The sequence below is a fragment of the Scyliorhinus canicula genome, chromosome 7 (genome assembly GCF_902713615.1).
Source record: "Scyliorhinus canicula chromosome 7, sScyCan1.1, whole genome shotgun sequence".
Classification (NCBI taxonomy): domain Eukaryota; kingdom Metazoa; phylum Chordata; class Chondrichthyes; order Carcharhiniformes; family Scyliorhinidae; genus Scyliorhinus; species Scyliorhinus canicula.
This window is the reverse complement of record NC_052152.1, coordinates 118,063,298-118,078,552: the sequence shown is the minus strand read 5'-3', so window position 1 is coordinate 118,078,552 and position 15,255 is coordinate 118,063,298. Positions and strand designations below refer to the sequence as shown.

At 45.1% G+C, this 15,255-nt stretch overlaps 1 protein-coding gene across 3 annotated transcripts in view; it reads left to right on the top strand.

Annotated features, from left to right (window-relative positions):
* The window catches only part of dgkh (diacylglycerol kinase, eta), a 656,851-nt gene that overhangs the window by 307,870 nt on the left and 333,726 nt on the right, over positions 1-15,255 (top strand). The window lies entirely within an intron of this gene.

Sequence of the window (15,255 nt, the reverse complement as noted above, 5' to 3'; positions counted from 1 at the left end):
CTGTCAATTCTATCATTCTGTATATTTGTTTGGTAACCCTCTTCAAATTTGGGAAATATTGCTAGATTTACTTTGTCCTGGTTATTTTTTTGAAGGATTTATCTTTCACCTTGTCTACTTCAAATTTATCTGGACTGTCCAACAATTTGCAAAGTAAAGGTAAATATTCAAGATCTTTTGTATCCTGCCCACTTTACTTGGCAGTTTAGTGGATCGGATGCATCTGCTGAGAAAGAATAATTAATACTACGGCTACTATAAATTTACCGTGCCATTATATCTGTTCTTTCATCCATATATAGTCTTTAATAAATCTACATGGCAGCTTGTCACTGTCCTATGAAGTTTTTGCCTGTTTGTGAAGTTGAGAAAGTCCACGTGAAAGCAAGTGAACTGAAATAAAGTAAGGACAATATTCTTGTTCTTTTATTCTTTCACGGGTGTGTGTGTCACTGACGTGACTAACATTTATTGTCCATCCTTAATTGCCCTTGAGAAGGTGATGGTGAGCTGCCTTGAACCGCTGTAGTCCATGTGGTACAGGTACACCCACAGGGTTGTTCATGAGGGAATTCCAGGATTTTAGCCCAGTGGCAGTGAAGCAACGGGGATATTTTTTCAAGGATGATGTGTGGCTTGGAGAGAACTTGGTGATGGTGTTTTCATGCCCTTGTCCTTCTAGATGGGAGTGGTTATGAATTTGGAAGGTGCTGTTGAAGGAGCCTTGTTGAGTTGCTGCAATGCATAATGTAGATGGTACACATGACTGCCACTGTGCATGAATGATGGCGGGAGTGAATGTTGAAAGTGGTAGATGGGGTGCCTGTCGAGTGGGCTGCTTTGTCCTGGATGGCGTTGAGCTTCTTGTGTATTGTTGGAGCTGCACTCAGCCGGGCAAGTGGGGAGTATGCCATCACACTGCCTTGTAGATGGTGGACAGGTTTTGGGGAGTCGGGAGGTGAGTTACTCTCCGCAGGATTCCAGTTTCTGATCTGCTCGTGTAGCCACAGTACTTGTCTGGCTTGTCCAGTTGAGTTTCTGGTCATAGGTAACCTCAAGGATGTTGATTGGGGAGGGGGGGGGGTGGAATTTGATGATGGTGATGCCATTGAATGTCAAGAGTCGATGGTTAGACCTCTCTTGTTGGAAATGAATATTGTCAATTTCTTGCTGCATATGAATACGTGAATACATAGAATTTACATAGAATTTACAGTGCAGAAGGAGGCCATTCGGCCCATCGAGTCTGCACCGGCTCCTAGAAAGAGCACCCCACCCAAGGTTAACACCTCCACCCTATCCCCATAACCCAGTAACCCCACCCAACACTAAGGGCAATTTTGGACACTAAGGGCAATTTTATCATGGCCAATCCACCTAACCTGCACATCTTTGGACTGTGGGAGGAAACCGGAGCACCCGGAGGAAACCCACGCACACACGGGGAGGATGTGCAGACTCCGCACAGACAGTGACCCAAGCTGGAATCGAACCTGGGACCCTGGAGCTGTGAAGCGCTTGTGCTATCCACAATGCTACCGTGCTGCCTCTTAATACGTACTCCTTCGGATTCTGAGGATTCGCGAATGGTGCTGAACATTATGCAATCATCCTCTTCTGATGCTCTGATGGAGAGAAGGTGTTTGAAGCAGCTTAAGATGGTTGGGACAAGGAGACGGCCCTGATGAACTCCTGCAGTGATCTCCTGGAACTGAGATAATTGACCTCTAACAAACAAAGCCATTTTCCTTCCTGTTAGATATGATTCTAACTGGTGATGAGCTTTTCCCCTGATTCCTATTGACTTCCATATTGCCAGGATTCCTTGATGGCACACTCGGTTAAATGATGACAAGGACAATCACTCTCCCCCCCCCCCTATAAATATCGTGGTTCATTTTCTTAAAATACAATGGGCGCGGTTCTACCAAAAGGGAACGAAGTCCCATAGTGAGAACGTTTAGCCACATGTTTCCCGGTGCTCACTGTGCCGAGAAACACATGGCTATTCAACGCGACTTGCCTTGTACCACGGGCCTGAATGGGTAACGTGTGGCCGCGGCAACACATAGCCCCGTTTTATACAGTGTAGCAAGAGATCGGGACACCATCTTTAAATGGCATCCCGATCTCCGAGGCCCCCAAAGTGACACCCTGCTCCACACTTAGGCCACCCCCCCCCCCCCAAAAAAAATTAGGTCAGTGTGCCATTTTTGGTGAATGAACTGCTACTAAAATCACAATTATGCACATTTTAGTAAAATTGTAATTTGTGTGGAAACAATCTAATTAGTGGAAATGAAGAAGTAGTAGTATCATGTATAATTGTATCATGCAATTAGAATAATGGTTTTTTAATGCCGGACATACAGATAACAAGCCATTTAACTGGTGTAATTGTTGATATGTTTGCTGATTGCCCCTTTGGAACAAACAATTACAGTTGAAAAATGGGGACAGCAAAGATGTTCCCAATTCACCCAGAGTGCTGCAAGCAACAAAATGAATTTTAACTTTCCTACGCAAGAATGGTTTGATAAAGATTATCATTTTTGAGAGCAATAGAAATGCCATCAACTTATTTTTCATATTAAAGTATAAGTGCTGCATAAAATCTCCATGTCAGTGAGAATAATTTTACAGGATGTTTGTCGTATAACAGAGTGAGAGAGGGGCAATTTGGGAGCTCGAGATCCTCAGTAGGGGTACAGCTTTAAGAAATTTGGCAAAAGATCAGAATGACTAAGGCAAGATAGTCTAGCTTTAAGAAACCCTTGACTTTAATTACCTTTAATCAGGAACGCCTCCAAACCTAAAAGGATAACAAGCAGAGAAATTGTTCATTTGGGAAGAGGAGTTTAAAGAGGAAGGAGATGCTAGCGTGAAGAGGTAATCACCCTTGTGCTGTTCGGCTCAACACTGCACAGCTACTGTGAGTGAATAAACCTGACTTGTGTTAACCATTGAGCTCTGCTCTGTGTGTCTAATTGACCACTGGTTCCTGGCCCTTTTTCAGATTATTATAGTTGATTGAAAGAGAAACATACTCGCAAAGGTCTTTCAGCCTGATACAGCAGCTTTGGAAACGTTCATGTGTTGTTCTCCGATTAAATGACTATTCCGCCTGACGCTTTACTCTTGTCTGCAGCTTGCATAGAGACGGGACTTTTCAATAACTTTAAATTGCCTGGGATTTTATCTTTAAAGAGACTGTTGCTCCAATAGAATTCATGACATTTCTGGCTTGTGTATACAACATTTCAATGTTAATGTGATTTTCATTAGTAAATTTTCATTCAAAACTTATGCCAAGTCTCAAGTCTTGAAATTGTGCCTACCTGTGGATTGGTACGCCTGTACCAACAATGGTAGGAAGTGAGTTGATGGTCAGGTTTGGAAACGTGTTGCTACAAAGTCCTCCCAGAAATTACAAATTCCCAGCATCTGGAAATGGATGTGGGGGCTGAGGGCAGAAATGAAATGTGGGAAACACTTTAGGAAAATCATCTTCTCTTATTCTTGGGCAATCCCACAACAAGAATGATTTGCTTCTACTCTGGTTCAATAGGCTCAGGAATGGCCGATGGATCTAACATGCGATCTGTCGACTCTACCACATGTGGGGCAGGTGGCACTTGAAGGGTTACTTGGACTATTTGGAGGTTTGTACTAGATTCATGGATTAGGTTCATAGACGTTTACAGCACATAAGGAGGCCATTTGGCCCATTGTGTCCACACCGGTCAACAAAGGTCTGACTACACTAATCCCATTTTCCTGCGCTTGGCCCATAGCCTTGGAGGTTATGGCAGCGATAGTGTATATCCAAATACTTATTAAATGTTATGAGAGTTTGTGACTCAATCACCCCTTCAAGCAGTGAGCTCCAGTCTCCCACCACCCTGTGGGTGAAAACATTTGTCTTCAACTCCCCTCTTGTCCTTCTAACTCTTATTAAATCTATACCCCTGATTGTTGACCTCTGTACTAATAGAAAAAGTACCTTCATATCCACCCTACCCATGCCCCATATAATCTTATATTCACCTCTATCAGGTCCCCCTCAACCTTCAGTGCTCCAAGGAAAACAGCCCCAGCTTGTCCAATCTCTCCTCAACACTCAGACCCTCCAGCCCAGTCAGCATCTTGGTAAATTTCCTCTGCACCCTCTCCAGTGTAATCACATCCTTCCTATAATGTGGTGATATTTCCAGGTTGAATTCCATTTACCACTGCTCTGCCCACCCGACCAGATCATTGGCATCCTCTGCAGTCTATGGCTATCCTCCTCGCTATTTACCTCCCAACCAATTTTTGTGTCATCTGCGAACGTCTTTATCGTACCCCTTACATTTAAGTCTAATGTACACCCCAATTTGCAAGGGTCCCAAAACAAAGCCCTGTGGAACCCCACTGGAAGCAGACTTCCAGTCATAGAAATATTCCTCTACCATTGCCCTCTGCTTTCTGCCTCTCAACTTATTTTGGATCCAATGTGCCACTTTGCCTTGGATCCCATGGGCCCTTACTTTCTTGACCAGTTTGCCATGAGAAACCTTATCAAAAGCCTTACTAGAGTGCATATAGACCACATCAAATGCATTACCCTCATCAACACTCCCGGTTACCTCCTGCTCTGTGTCCAATGCCACGACCTCATCTCTGAACATACCTCACAAAGTCTGTCCGTGTGTTCAGAGACTTCCAAAATGAGGCTTCTCCATTTTAGTCAAAAGCCAGGGTCTCCCATGAGTCGACGGGAATGTTTGACTTCTTCTGGATTGCTTTGAGACCATCCCTAACTTTGTTCTAAAGTCCTTCTCCTGCCAAGACTAAGTTCCAAGTAGAGCAGTTGCTTCACGAGTCCAGTGTAGGAAAATAGTTAAAGTAATAATCACAACTGGCACATATACTGTGCCTTTTAATGTAGAAAATCACTCCAGCTCACTTTAGCCAAGTATATGGAAAATTGACTCTGAGTCAACGGTGCAGATATTGGGGAAGGATGAACAAGGCATTGATCAAAGGTTTTAACGATAAAGGCGGAAGTAATTTCAGAGTGGCCCAGGTGCCACCAGCGAGGTGATGGGACAGAGAATGGACTACAGGATGAAAGAGTTTGGGGCTGGGGAGGGAGGTACAATGGCCTGTTTGAGATGGTTACAGAGGGACGGCATGTGGCGCCGTGGTTAGCACTGAGATTGCGGTGTTGAGGACCCGGGTTCGAATCCAGGCTCTGGGTCACTGTCCACGTGGAGTTTGCACATTCTCCCCCTGTCTGCGTGGGTTTCACCCCCACAACCCAAAGATGTGCAGGGTAGGTGGATTGGCCACACTAAAAATTGCCCCTTAGTTGGGAAAAAAATAATTGGGTACTCTGAATTTATAAAAACAAAAGAGATGGCTACGGAGGTGGAGAGTAAGGATTTAAAGGTGGGATTTTCAAATTTCACTTATTGGGAAACCAGGAGCCAGGTGTGGCCAGACGCATGAGCAAACAAGACCTGGTGAAGGATGGGGTTTTGTACAGCAGAATTTTGGATGTGCTCCAGTCTCTGGAAGTTGGAGGTCCTGTGACCAGCTAAAGAATTTATGGAGTCATTGAGTGACGGGGTGATGTTGCCATGAACACTGGTACCAATGGGAGGGGAGCTGAGACAGGAATGGAAGCAAGCAATGTTACAGAGTTGGATGTAAGCAGTCTTTGTGATGTGGAGGATGTTGAATCTGGAGCTTGTGGATATGGGTGCCAAGTTTCTGGATAGCCTAACACAGGGAAGTGACGAGGATATGGAAGTTTGTTGTAGAGAATGTCTGTTTGCAGGCAGTTGAATGGACAGAAACGAAAGTTTCCATATCAACATGTTAATTGAACAAAATACAGCTTAATGTAATTTCCCTGGGACATCTGTGGTCTTGTATCTTGGACAAGGAGCTACTGCAGTCTGTCTCTCGAAACGTTTGGAAGTAAACGTAATTGCATTATTTGGCTTAAGTTATTGCATTTTTATATAACGAATATATCCAATGAAGAATAAAATGAAGACAAAGTATTAATGTTAAATATTGATATTTTTATTGTTTAAAGCAGAGTTTGTAATTGAAAGTAAACTGTAGGGTTTTGCACTCTTTGGTTTATGTAGATTTTTATTTTCTATATCTACAGCGTTCCTTGGTTTTGAGAAACATATCCATGTGCTGAATTTGGTTGTATATCTGTCCATCTGGTAAATTGTAACTTTGGCCTGACCTCACCTAAACAGCTTGTATCATGGAAGAAAGCAGCTGCTTTGTCCATATCCCGTTTTCAAAATAACAATGAAAAATCTATTGAACAGAAATGTAAAATACCAGCCTTAGCTCTCAGGTTTGGCACTCTCGGCTCCGAAGGTCACATGTTCAATTGCCCAACAATTCTAAGTTGGCTTGAAGCAGGTGCTCAGCCATGTCCCTGTATCAGCCGTGGTCTTTGCCATGAAGTCCTCCGTGGTACAAGGTACAATGCCCACATTCTCCACTTTGGTGGGGTGGCACAGTGGTTAGCACTACCGCCTCACAGCGTCAGGAACCTGGGTTCAATTCCGGCTTTGGTTGATTGTGTGCAGTTTGCACGTCCTCCCCGTGTCTGCGTGGGTTTCCCCCGGGTGCTCCACTTTCCTCCCACAGTCCAAAGATGTGCAGGTTAGGTGGACTGGCCATACTAAATTGCCCCTTGGTGTCTGAAGGTGTGCAGGTTGGGTGGGATTACGGGGATGGAGTGGGCCTAGGTAGGGCAGAGGATCGGTGCAGACTTGATGGGCTGAATGGCTTCCTTCTGCAATGTAGGGATTCTATGATTCTAAGGTGGGAAACCGCAGGATAGTGAGCTAGCTTGATGAAGGAACAGCGATGGATGTCTGGCTCACATGATGTGTGAGTTGGAATGTAACTCATGAAGCTGGCCACATACCCACACCATTGGTTTATCTCATCCTTCTAATCGGTGGAGGTCACAAAAGGAAGTGCTGCTGGAAGCTTGGTGAGTTGTCATAATGCATCCTCTCGACTGTACACAGCGCAGCCAGGGAATGGAAAGGATAGAGATTGAGTTGGGACGCAGGGTTGCCAAACATGTGGACATCTTTGTACTTGATAGCATTGAGATTCTTCAATGCAGTTATCATGGCAAGCGTTTCAACATGCTCCTGGCTTTGGCCTTGTAAATGGCAGCAAGGCTTTGAGAGTACTTGATCTGCTGGGTCTGGCGGTTTAATTGGATAGTTCCATTTCACCTGGATTTTGACACACCTAATGTTCTTTTTCCATTTGTTTTTGTATTCTGCATCATACCTTTTTAAAAAAATATTTTTATTCTCCATTTTCACATTTTCTTCAGAATTTACACCCCGCCAACAAACAGTAAACGGTAATGAATACAATGTCAGTCACCTTATTAACTACAACAATCCCATCCTCCCACCACCCCAAACAACAACCCACGTGACAGTATAAGTATCAAATAAAACAAACTCTCCCAAGGAGGAAAAAAGGGAAAAAGAAAAAGGAATCAGGAATCGTCCCTGGTCACCGTTGACATACAGTCCACCCCCAACCCCCCCTAATATTCAATGCCATCCAATCCCCGAAAGAGTACCTTAAATGGCACCCATGAATTGTAAACACCCTCCCCCCTCCCAGACTCTTCCCCCCCAAACTCGGTTCCTTCCCCCAACTTTTCACCCCAGCTAGACTCACCGAAACCTGTTCTACCAGGCTCCGATGGCCGCAGCCCCTCCCCCCACCTCACTCCCATTCACTGGCCGGCTTAAACTGGCCAGCGTGGAGGCCCCCGCTCGGGTCTCCTTCCCCCTGGCCCGGTCCCAGGAAAACCAAGAAATCCCCTTCAGCACACAACCCCAGCATACACACCCAAGCCCCAAAGAACCATCATTGCAAATGAAAGTCCCAACTCTTCCCTTGTCCAAATATACAGCGTTGACTCATTTAGTACATACACCAACACGCAGTGAAAAAATAAAGTTACATGAGGCTACATCGGTACACGACCCGCTCTCAGCCCCATTTCTCAATTCTGCTACAGTCCTTCTGCCTTTGCAAACTTTTCCGCCGCTTCCGCTGTCCCAAAATAAAAGTCCTTGGATTTGTAGGTCACCCCCAACTTAGCTGGATATACTATGCCGCACTGTACCTTGCTGATGTACAGTTCCTTCTTCACCCAGCTGAAGGCAGCCTTCATCCTCACCAGCTCCACCGTAAAGCCCTGGTATATGTGTATACCAGCTCCAGCCCACTGCACCACCCGCTTCTGCTTTGCCCAGCACAAGACCTTCTCTTTCACGCTGTACCAACGGAAACACACAGTTACTACTCTTGGCAGCTCACTTGCCTTTGGTATAGGGCCTCCACGACCGATGAGCACGATCCAGTTCGTATCGAGAGGGATCGACCCCTCCCCCAATAACTCCGCCAACATCGTGGCAAAATACTCCGTCGGCTTCGGGACTTCCACCCCTTCGGGCAGACCCATGATTCTCAGATTCTGCCGCCTGGATCTGTTTTCCAGGTCTGCCATTTTGGCTCGCAGCCCCTTGTTGATCTTTGTCACCTTACGTAACTCCTTCCCCATCGAGGTGAGTTGATCACTGTGCTGCGATAATGCCTTTTCCACTTCCTTCAGTGTCTCACCTTGCTCCCGCACCTCCGCCGCTGCGCTTGATACCGCCGCCCTCACGGGGCAATCACCTCCTGCACCAGCACTTTCAATACCGCCTCCATCTCCTCCTTCATCGCTTCCATATGCTTTGTGAATTGTTTTTCAGGTTCCACAACCATCACTTTGGCCATTTCTTCTGCTGTGAGCGATGCGGCCTCCCCTGGTGCTGCAGCCTCCGTTTTCCTTACAGTTCCTGTGCTGACTTTTTCACTCACCGGCAGACTTTCATTAACCCCCTTTTTCATGGCCATTTTATTCCCAAGCTTGGACATTTTGTGCCTTCTTATAGCTTTTTCAGCCTCCGTTGCCCCTGGGACCGGGCGTTAAAACCCCGAAATTTCTATTCCCGAGCGGGAGCCCTCCAGTGTGCGGCTGCCTCCCGCCCGTCGTCACCGGCAGTCAATTCTGCAATATACCTTTTATTTTTCTTCCATGTTCCAATCTCTAGCAGAACACCCAGTTTATTTGTGGTCACGGTGCCCTTTCTATTGATTTGTTCTGCATCTGCCACCATGCAGATTAAATCTGTTTGCATTGCTGCAGTACCATGGCTACTTTAAACCCACAGGATCTTTTCAGAATTTTTAAACTGCGTAGGCAGTTACTCACCTGTAACAAATGAGAAGCAAATCATTGTGCTGAGGGCTGGCCTCCGTTCTTGTGTTTCGCAATCAGAGAGCAATTGGTTGTTGTTACAACCCCCTTGGGGGCCAAGGACTATGCTCTATAAGATCCCCCCCCCTTACCTCTGAGTATGAACTTTCCCAGTAATTGGGGGAGAGGTTTCCCGCAAGGGCGAACCTCTCAGTATAAAAACCCCGACCTGGGTACAGGTCGGCGAGGACGGCCCTTTGGGGAGAAGACGTGTGGCTTTTGTAATTATTGGGTGTACCGTAATAAACCTTTATTCATCCCTATCCTACCGTGAGTTCCTGTGTCTCTTCCTTCAGATTAGATATTCCTGATGCTCTTTTAAATTATGAAGGCCTTTGAACTCATTGACTGAGGGTAGTAGAAGCAGAGATAATGAATCACTTTTGAAGGAAATTGGATGTACACTTGAGGGAAGTAAACTTACGGGATATAGTGATAATGGAGGCAAATAACATTAATTAGATTCTCGACAGAGACCCTGCTGGCCAGCGTAGACTACACGGGTTAAATATCTGCCTTCTGGGCTGTAATGACTTTGGATATGACTTGACTATAGGGCACATGTAGAGAAGGTGAGTGGAGCCTTGAGCCCTCCCATATGATTAATTTTGTGGTAGCAGGCAGTTAATTGGGTGGGAGAATTGTGGGTACTACCTTCCTGCCCCGATTGAAGTTCTTGGCAGGAATGCCTGTGGACAGACTTGCCTGTGCCCCGCCACCAATTGAGGCCCTTAAGTGGGCAATTAATGCCCACTTGAGTGACTCATCCATGCTGGCATTAATCCAGTGGTGAGCGTTGGGCTGGGAGGGTGGTATGCATGTGGGGAGCGCAACAAGCATGCCATCTGTTTGTGAGTTTCTAGAGGGGTCCCTTGCTCAAAGGCACTTGATACCTGATTGAGGACCCAGGCAGTGGCAAGTGGTGTTTTTAAATTCTCATTTTTTAAATGTGTACAGACTATGGAAATGTGTGTTTAATTGAATTGGTTCATATCAATATGATTTTATTTCTTATAACTTCTTGACCAAATAATCATCTTGCTCTGAATACTGTAAACTGACTTGTTTTTACATGTTGATCACAACTGTATTTGTTGGCATCATTCAGTTCAGCTCGAGTTCCTGAACACACACATGTGTTAATCCAAAGAAACATATGAATGATGAGCTGGAGTCCACCATTCAACCCCTTGGGCGAGCCCCACCATTTAGACAGATCATGTTTGATCTGATTGTGGCCTCAACTCCACTTTCCTGTCTACATCATATGATCTTTGACTTCCTTATCAATCTAGAATCTATTTAACTGAGGCTTAAAAATATTCAATGATCCAACTTCCGCCACTCTCTGTGGAAGAGGATGACCCAGCTTCCTCTACTCCCTGGGGGTGAGAATTCCACATACTAACGACCCCCCAAGATAAATTTTTTTCTCATCCCCATCTTGAATGGGAGACTGTGTCCCCTTAGTTCTAGTCTGTCCCCACAAGGGGAGACAGCCTCTCGGCAACTACCCTGTCAGCTCCCCTCAGGATTTTGTGTTTCAATAAGAACTCCGTTCTATATCGGCCCAACCTGTCTAACCTGTCCTTGGGAGATAATCTTCCTTTTTTTAACCTTTCTAGGTCAGCTGGTTAAGTCTGAACTGTCTGGAATCCCGAGAGCTGAGAATTCTTCAGAGGGTCCCAGGGAGCAGGGGAGTTGCTCTTTGTTTCAGACTTCCCTGAAAATCCCCACACTTGTGCATTGTGACTTCTAAGGGGTCCCATTGCACATCTTCTCGGGTATGTCCGATCTCTGACTATCTGGAGTTCGGAAGATCTGGGCCACTGTCTTTAACTTCCTTAGTTTGCCAGAGAGTGCATTTGTCTCTTATAGAATCTTTCCTATATCTTTACTGAAACTTATGAAATATCTTCTAAAATGTCTGTCACCGTATCTCTACTGACCTACCCTTTAACCTAATTTTTCAATTCACTTCAGCCAACTCTTGTCTTCACACCCTTGTAATTGCTTTTATTTAAGTTTCAAACACTAGTCTTAGACTCGCTCGTCTCTCCCTCAAATTGATTACAATTAAGATTGCTGTTATCTTGAGACTCTTTTACAGTGAGGTCATTAAATCCTGTCTCATTGGTCACTGCCATGTCGAGAATCGCCTGCTCTTTGGCTCTAGAATGTGCTGCTCTTAAGAAATTGTCCTGAAAACACTCCAGGAACTCGTCTTCCAGGATACCTTTGTCGATCACGTCCACTCTATATGTATGTTAAAATTACCCATGATTATTGCAGTGCCTTTCTCACAAGCCCCTATTATTTCTTCCTTTATATCCAGTCCTACTGCATTAATACTATTAGGCAGTCTATAAATTGCTCCCAGAACTGATTTCTTACAATTGACTTGTTACCGTTTGTAATGAACTCCAATTGGCTTTATTGGTTGGCCAATTGGAGTATGAGCTCCCTCAATGATAGCTCATTGAAGGGGCCCATATAATCATCTGTGTACGCTTTGTGAGCCAGTCTTGAGTTGACTGCACTGCTAGCAGCACTGTTTGTAGCTGCTCCTGTAATATCGTTATTGTAAATAAATATTGGTGTGGTGACGGAACTCCTGCCTCCCGTGGATTACTACACCATTGCTATTTCTTTCCTCTACTCGGATTGATTCCACATCTTGACATTTAGAACCAAGGCCAGTCCTTACTATTGTATTAATGTTATCTTTATTTAACAGAACCACCCCTTCCTTATCCCAGCTTCCTGTCCTGAAATGTCTAATACCCATGAATCTTCAGGTCCTGGCAATAGTAATCTTGCAGCTATGCCCCTGTAATGGCTATCAGCATTAATTATTTCTATTTCAGTTGACGATTCTGTTCTTTAGTTACAAATGCTACTGGCGTTCAGGTACTGAGCCTTTAGTCCTGTCTTTTTTATGATTTTTGCCAACTCTGGCATTCTCTGCTGTTGTGCTTTTAAGTTTGTATGCTCTGTCCCTTCCTGCGGCATTCTGACGATTATTACCCAAATTGCTATCTTACTCTATTGTCTTGGCCTTTCCTCTAAATTTATCATAGCTTCCATCACATGATGCCTTGCACCCACTATTTAGTTGGAAGTCCCCTCTACTGCCCTAATTAGACAACTTGCCAGAATACTGGTCCTGGCACAGTTCAGGTGGAAACAGTCCCAATGGTACAACCCCCACTTTCCTCTGTACTGTTGTCACTGTCCTATGAATCTAAGTCAAATTCTCCAATACGGATCTTTGAGCCATGCATTCAACTCCCTAACATTATTTACCGTCCTCCAATTAGCTCTTGGCTTGAGTAGTAATCCAGAGAACCTTTGAAATACTGCTTTTTAATTTAGCCCCCAGTTGCTCATTGTCCTGACGTAGAATCTCTTTCTTAGTTCTCTAGTCCTTTCTATGTTGTTGGAAGAAATGTGGGCCATGGCAACTAGATCATACCCCTCGCACTGCATGTTCCTCTCCAGCCCCAAGTAATGTCCCAAACCTTGGCACCTGGCAGACAACACACCCTTCTGGGACTCTCATTCACTCCCAAAGTGGCCAGTCCATTGACTCTGAGCCAAAGCTCCTCCAACCGCAGACACTCGATTGCTGATGTTTGCTGTGGATCACACTGACATCCACCAGATTCCAAATACGGTAGCTGCACCACATCACTTGCCAACCATATTTTATTTTGTTTTAGTTCACTAATTAATAGCGATCTTCATGGTTTTGCTCCAAATGCAAGAAAATAATGAAGAGTCATGAGTGTTTGTGTGTGGCAAGTTACCAATTTGGACCTTCAGTAAAGAAGCCAGAACAGTGCAGGGCTCAAGATTTGACTTTGTGGTTTGTGTCAGACATTGCACACTCCGTTCTTTTTGCTATTTTCTGCAAAGAGATGAGCTGATCGTCAGCTGTTGCTTGGACAAAAGGAGGCCGTCCCCGCAGCCAGCAGCGATATTTTGGAAAAGTCAGTCATGCTGTAATTATTCTTACTGTGTGCTGAGCAGCTGAGAATGCAAGTCCTGTGAACATTGTCGCACTGTGCAGAGCGTCCGTTAACAGGCTGTGGAAGATAGAGATCAGATGCTTGATTCATGCCGTTCCCCATTTCCCTGTTTATCATAGAATAAGTTCAGAAGCAAGCAGGAGGCCTTTGGTATCCATCAAATTCCCATTTGAAAGGTTCCATTGAATCTCCTCCCACCATCTTTTCAGATTCCAGATCATCAAAATTTAGTGCATGATTTTTGGACACCACTGCCCATTTCCCCTCCTAGCTTTTTTGGAAATTACCTTAAATCTTAACAATCTCCTGCCAGTGGAAACAGAATATATTTCATCAGGCAGTCCCATTCTCCTGCAAATTTATCTCCCTCAAGTCCCAATCCAATTTTCTTTTGAAATAATTGATGTCCGCTTCCATAACCCGCAAAGGCAATGAGTTCCAGGTGGAACCAGTACAATCTGGAAGGGTTACACCAGGGCAGGACCGGGACTGATGTCCTGGGCGGCGGAGTCCATTCAGCCCATTGAATCTACATCGACCCTCTGAACGAGCATGCACAGACAGGTGCTTCAGTGGACGTGATAGAGACTCCAGGATGATATGTTTGCTCCCTGGCGCCAGGGGCCAGGATGTCTCTGAACGGGCAGAAAGCATTCCGAAGGGAGAGGGTGAACAGCCAGAGACCGTGGTACACATTGGTACTATTGACATAGGTAGGAAGAGTGACGAGGTCCTGCAGTAGCAGTTTAGAGAGTTAGGTAGAAAGTTAAAAAGAAGGACCTGTAGGGCTGTAACCTCAAGATTACCCCCTGTGCCATGTGCCAGTGAGGCTAGAAATTGGGAGATAGTACAGCTCAACATGTGGCTAAAGAGCTGGTGTAGGAGGGAGGATTCCAGATATCTGGACCATTGGGATTTCTTCCAGGGTCGATGGGACTTGTACAAGAAGGAAGGGTTGCATCTAAACTGGAGGGGCATAAATATTCTGGCCGGGAGATTTGTTAGTGTCACACAAGTGGATTTAAACTAGTTTGGCAGGGAGGTGGGAACCAAAGAAAAGGTGAATTAACTGAAGGGGAACTAGAGAGTAGAGCCAGTAAGACCCAGAGGAAGAGTATGCAGGGTGTGGTTACTGAGCAAAGAGGGTCTGGTGGACTGATTTCAATTGTTTCAATGTGAGAAGTGTAACAGGTAAGGCAGATGAACTTAGAGCTTGGATTAGTACTTGGAACAATGATGTTGTTGCCATGACAGAGACTTGGTTGAGGGAGGGACAGGATTGGCAGCTAAACATTCCAGGATTTAAATTCCGAGACTTACATGTTTCAGGCGGGATAGAGGCAGGTTGTAGAAGGGGTGAAGGAGTTGCACTAGTGGCTAAGGAGAATATGACAGCTGTACTGTGGGAGGACACCTTGGAGGGCTTGTACAGCAAGGCAATATGGGTAGAGCTAAGGAATAGGAAGGGTGCAGTCACAATGTTGGGGGTTTACTACAGGCCTCCCAACAGCCAGTGGGAGATAGAGGAACAGATATGTAGGCAGATTTTGGCAAAGTGTAAAAGCAACAAGGTGTTGTGCTGGGTGATTTTAACTTCCCCAATATTGACTGGGACTCACTTAGTGCTAGGGGCTTGGATGGGGCAGAATTTGTAAGAAGCATCAAGGGCTTCTTGAAACAGTATGTAGATATTCCAACTAGGGAAGGGGCTGTACTGGACCTGGTATTGAGGAATAAGCCCAACCAGTCGACGCTTCAGTAGGGGAGCAGTTTGGGAACAGTGACCATAGTTCAGTAAGCTTTAGGGTACTGATGGATAAAGATAAGTGTAGTCCTTGGGTGAAGGTGTTAAATTGG